The sequence below is a fragment of the Alosa sapidissima genome, chromosome 3 (genome assembly GCF_018492685.1).
Source record: "Alosa sapidissima isolate fAloSap1 chromosome 3, fAloSap1.pri, whole genome shotgun sequence".
Classification (NCBI taxonomy): domain Eukaryota; kingdom Metazoa; phylum Chordata; class Actinopteri; order Clupeiformes; family Clupeidae; genus Alosa; species Alosa sapidissima.
The window spans coordinates 35,639,412-35,645,273 of record NC_055959.1 but is presented as its reverse complement, the minus strand read 5'-3'; the positions used below and the strand labels follow the sequence as shown (position 1 = coordinate 35,645,273).

General features: G+C 42.5%; 1 protein-coding gene across 1 annotated transcript in view; it reads left to right on the top strand.

The window, feature by feature from the left end:
* Positions 1-5,862, top strand: part of LOC121704980 (protein phosphatase 1 regulatory subunit 1B-like) — a 39,546-nt gene that overhangs the window by 18,900 nt on the left and 14,784 nt on the right. The window lies entirely within an intron of this gene.

The following is a 5,862-nucleotide window of genomic DNA, read 5'->3' as shown; positions in this document are numbered from 1 at the left end:
TGTGTGTGTGTGTGTTTGTGTGTTTATGTGAACATACCAGACTTGTGCAAAATTCAGAATTTGGAATTTAATTAAGTTCATGGAAATTAGAAGAAATTTCACACAGCTGCACAACAGAAAGAATGTGTTGAACCTCACATACAGTACTCATATCAGTGTTGGGAAGGTTACAAGTAGTTCAAACTAATATTATTTATAGAATATGTAATGCAGTTATATCTGACTGTAAAGCTTTATTGTTAAACACTACAGTTAAATTATGACTTTGATTCAAATTTCAATTTTAATTCTAGAATCTTTTTTTGACCTCAATTCCAATTCAATTTAGGAGTCATTCTCAATTCAATTCAGAATTTTGCTCAACTCTGGAACATACATGGTCAGATTCTCGTGTACTTCTGAATGACCACATGTGCACAGTGTCATAGTACCTGTGAATGTTTAATGATAACATATCTTATTCCACACATCCATTACCATTAAAAATGTTACTAATCAAGTCACTGGACATGTCCTTTATCTAATAAATTCATTACATGAATGATTTATTTTCTCTGGGTGTTTGTTAGGTTCAAATAACTGAACGCAAAGCAATAGCTGGAACAGACAGTCCTACTGTAATTTGAATGATAACTGCACTTTGCCTGCATTTGGGGCCCTAAAGAGTTTTTTTTCTGGGTGCAACGGCTCTGAAGATGCTGTGCATGGAAAAAAAGGGTAACACTTTACTTGACAGTATCGACATAAGAGTGACATGACACTGTCATGAACACACAAAACCTAACCCTAACCTCTAACCCTAATCCAAACTCCAACCCCAACCCTAACCATAACTCTAAACCTAACCCTAATCCTAAACCTAACCCTTACTTGTTATAACAAAAACGAATGTCACTTAATGACAGAAGCGTAGTCATAAACGTTTATCACTTGTTTATGACACGTTCATGACAGTCATGTCACTCTTATGTCGACACTGTCAAGTAAAGCGTAACCAAAAAAAGTTATTTGTGTGCTCAGGTTCTTTCTTCCTGAAGTGGCCCATTGTGCTCTGCTGATCTCACTATCTTGTTAGTATCTCACTATATATGAAGTTGATGGCATACCTGGGAAAATAATTGAAAAGAAATCTGAAATTACCTGTGAAGTACATTTGACCATTTCACTGTTAGCATATTGGAAATGGTCATTAACAGCTCAGCTCAGTGAGAGAAATTCACTCTACCTTCATCAGTGGAGGTATCCTTAGGAAGAGCCTGAGGGCTGAGAAATTTAGGCAAAGCACCTTGAGGGAGAAAGAAAAGATATGTTAGCATTTCCATATTTTGATATTTAGAAGGGATGCAGCTACTTTCACAACTACCAATGCTTACTGTAAAAACATCCCAAGCTAATGTTATTAGAGATGCACCGATATGGAATTTTAGGGCCGATAACGATAACCGATATTTATTGGTTTGTTGTGGCCGATGCCGATACGATAACCGATAATATTACTCTTGAAAAAAAATTGTGAAAAGTGATTTGGGGAAAGCATTTAATAAGCATAATTTTATTGCAGTAATTTTACCTACCACCAAATGATGGACAGAACTCATAATAGTCCTCAATAGTACGGCAGTCAACAACATAACAGTAGCCTAGCCCTACAGTATGTGTGGCTCCTTCCTCATTCCTTGACGTCAGTGAATTGCGAGTGAGTGGCTAGAGAGTTTGAATCGTTTTTATTTAGGACTATACGCAGCAGAGATCACAAACCTGGCTGGCTGGCTGCTGTCAGCGACTACTAAGAGGGGCCCCCTTGAGGGGGATCCCGGTATTGCCGGTAACAGTGTCGTTGCACTTTACTGAATTGACTATCAAAGGGGCGCTCACAGTTTGTGGTTGCATTTTATTCTTAACCAGTCGTTGTCTTGGGGCCCCTGGCCAGCTCGGGGCCCCAAGCAATTGCTTGGTTTGCTTGCCTTCTAGCGATGGGCCTGCCAATGGGGAATAGGAGTGTGGTCTGTGGTTAGAGGTTATCGGGCGAGCAGAAGTTGGGTTGGGTTACTGCTTCCTTTCTCCTGTGTGTTTTCGTGCAATAGTTGCGCAATACGTAGGTGTAGTCTCCTCTAGAGCAAAAGTCAGTGGTGTTCAGGCCTGGGTATACTTCTTTGAATGTGACCGTGCCAAACGGTCATAAGGCCATCCATCATTGGTCTTAGGCATGCTCAGACCCCAGGTACGCCATGCACTAGACCCGTTACAGTTTGCTTACCAGGAGAAAGTGGGCATGGACGATGCCATCACTTATCTTCTACACAGGACACATTCCCACCTGGACAAGGGGAAAAGTGCTGTGAGAATCATGTTCTTTGATTTCTCAAGTGCTTTTAACACCATCCAGCCCCTCAGATTGGGAGACAAGCTCTTGCAGATGGGTGTGGACGCTTACCTGGTAACCTGGATTACAGATTACCTGACCGAGCGACCACAGTTAGTCAGACTGAAGAACTGTCTCTCTGACACTGTGATCTGCAGCACCGGAGCGCCACAGGGAACTGTGCTCTCTCCAGTCCTGTTCACCCTGTACACATCTGACTTCTGCTACAACACCGAGTCATGCCACATGCAGAAGTTTTCTGATGATACTGCAATTGTGGGGTGTATCAGGAACGGGCAGGAGGAGGAGTACAGGAGCCTGGTGGAGGACTTTGTGCAATGGTGCAAACTCAATCATCTTCAACTTAACACTTCAAAGACCAAGGAGATGGTGGTGGATTTCCGCAGGTCTAAGCCCACTCTGCTACCAGTCCACATTGATGGGGTCAATGTGGAGGTGGTTAGCACCTACAAGTATCTGGGTCTCCACCTGGACAATAAACTGGACTGGTCAGCCAACACTGATGCACTACAAGAAAGGGCAGAGCAGGCTGTACTTCCTGAGGAATCTGCGGTCCTTCAATGTGTGCAGTAAGCTCCTCAGGACTACCAGTCTGTTGTTGCCAGCGTCCTCTTCTATGCAGTAGTATGCTGGGGAGGAAGCACAAGGAAGAAGGATGTGGGGCGAATTGACAGGCTGGTAAGGAAAGCTGGCTCTGTAGTGGGAGCTGAACTGGAGTGCATCACTTCACTATCTGACAAAAGGACCCTGAACAAACTGATCAACATCTTGGACAATGAGTGTCACCCACTCCACAGCACTATTGTTAAACAGAAGAGCCTGATCAGCTGGAGACTTCGCTCACTGCCTTGCACAACTGACAGACTGAGAAAGTCATTTGTCCCCAGGGCCATTGAACTGTTCAATGCCTCACTTAAGGGAAGAGGAGAGATAGACTTCTCTGCATAGTCTGTCTGCCTCTTCACCCCCTCCATGTTTGGTACTGTCTGTCCACTAGCCACTTGTACCACTGTCTTTAAGCCTCACTGTTTGCGTGCTATATTAGCACATTAGCACATATGCATAACCCCCCCCCCCTCCATGCCACAGCCGAACTGTGGCCACACTTATACATTTTCTTAAATAGTTAAATATATAGATATATAGACTTTACTTTATTTCTGCATTGTTGCACTGTTGACTTACTCCATTGCACTATCACCATGACCACTATCACCATTGCACTACCACCATGACACTCATTCACATAGAGCACCTTACCATACCTTACTATGCACAGAGAATCACAGGCTCAGTCCCTGTCTCAGTCATTGCAAGCGCCTCTGATTTATTAATCACCACTATGTGGATACTGTTTTTAGAATTGATTTAGATTAAGTGTTAGTATAATTTGTATTTTTGTAATTTGTATTTTAGTATATTTTCATATATTGTATTAAGTTAGTTAGTAACTTAATTATTTGTATTTTAGTATATTTTAGTATAACTCAATAATTTGTATTTTAGTATATTTAGCATATTCTTTATCTTCTACTGTCCTTACTGCTTAGTTGTGTTTTTATATTATATACTTTAATTACTCTTTCTGCTGTTAAAGAATGTGTTTGTGTTGTATGTATGCTGCTGAGACCTTGAATTTCCCCTGGGGATCAATAAAGTATCTATCTATCTATCTATCTATCTATCTAAACGGTCATACGGTTGTGTACATCAGTGTCTCCAAAGTATATTTCTTTTTTTGGTTTGCATGTTCCAGTGAATACTCCTGACACTATTAACTATAATGACCACATAAAAACCACTGTGGAAGCCACTGTGATGCCTGACAATAGGCGAGAGGATGCTCTGATGTATGTACGTATAAGAATATATACTCTTTTGATCCCGTGAGGGAAATTTGGTCTCCAATTTTTATCCCAATCCGTGAATTAGTGAAACACACTCAGCACACACACAGTGAGGTGAAGCACACACTAATCCCGACGCAGTGAGCTGCCTGCAACAACAGCGGCGCTCGGGGAGCAGTGAGGGGTTAGGTGCCCTGCTCAAGGGCACTTCAGCCGTTCCTACTGGTCGGGGTTTGAACCGGCAACCTCCGGTTACAAGTCTAAAACGCTAACCAGTAGGTCACGGCTGCCCCATGTTTACTTCTTGAAGAGGAGAAGAGGCCCTGGACACGTGATACGAGCACAACCAATCAGGGAACTGAACATGGTCATCTGTTTCAGATGGTTCCGTGGTTTAATCGTCCACACTAACATGCAACGGCTACGGCTTAAAACGAACACGGGTCACCAGTGGATCCAAATCGGTCTGTTTTGGGAGCTCGGACATGATGGGCTAATGTGGACAGGGGGGCCAAATCATGACAAAAGTCTTTCAAATTCAGACGAAAACACATAGCCTTCATGTCCATTTCAAAGTATGTTAAGATGGTGTGTTTATTTTTTTTTTTTTTTTGGGGGGGGGGGGCTTTTTTGACTTTATTTGGACAGGACAGTGGAGAGTGAGACAGGAAGCAAGTGGGAGAGAGAGATGGGGTGGGATTGGGAAATGACCGCAGGTCGGATTCGAACCTGGGTCCCCGTGGGCACTCGGACCCGTATATGGTACGAACGCTGCCTGCTGCGCCACAGCACACCCAAAATGGTGTGTTTAGCCACTAGAATATGAAAACATTTTCTTCCCAAATCCCTGTTAAAAGTCCAACCTGATGATTTGAAGGGTGCAGCATTGGGTGGATTCCTGTTTGCTCAGGGATGTAGTGGAGGCTAAACGCAAGTAAACAACACAGTTTATCCACCTCTCAAAAAAGTTTATTCATAAATTGCAACTTTAACATTCAAAAACCACACTGTATTATCTACATTCACACTATGTACACACTTGGAACCATTTAAAATGACTGATATTGTTATAAAAATTGGATAATAACCTCCACCATCATCAAACATGTTCTGAAAAATCCGATATTGCACGGTGCAGACAGTTCACCTCACAGAATTCATACTGTAGTTTACCCACCTCTTATTTTACCACTACATCCCTGTGTGTGCTGTAGTGTAGGTGGCATGCACACACCACCCGTTGCTCCTTACAGAAATGGGTTCCAACATCCCTGCTTCTCACAGGACACACATTTGCATGTTTGGCGGTAATGGCACTTTAGATTCTGTATGTCCTTGTGCAAAACAGACAGGTTGTTGCCTCATGATTGAATGACGAAGAATGAGTCGCATAGTCTACTTGTGTAGATGTTTGCTTACGTTTATAGTTAGGTAACAACTAGCATATATTTACAAGGAATAACTCTGTTGAATGTGTGAATGTGTGTATGAGTGTGTGGACTGTGTGTGTGTATGTGTGTGTGTGTGTGTGTGTGTGTGGACTGTGTGTGTGTGTGTGTGTGTGTGTGTGTGTGTGTGTGTGTGTGTTCATGATGACATATGCATCTTTTCTTTCTGTACTTCTCACTTCCA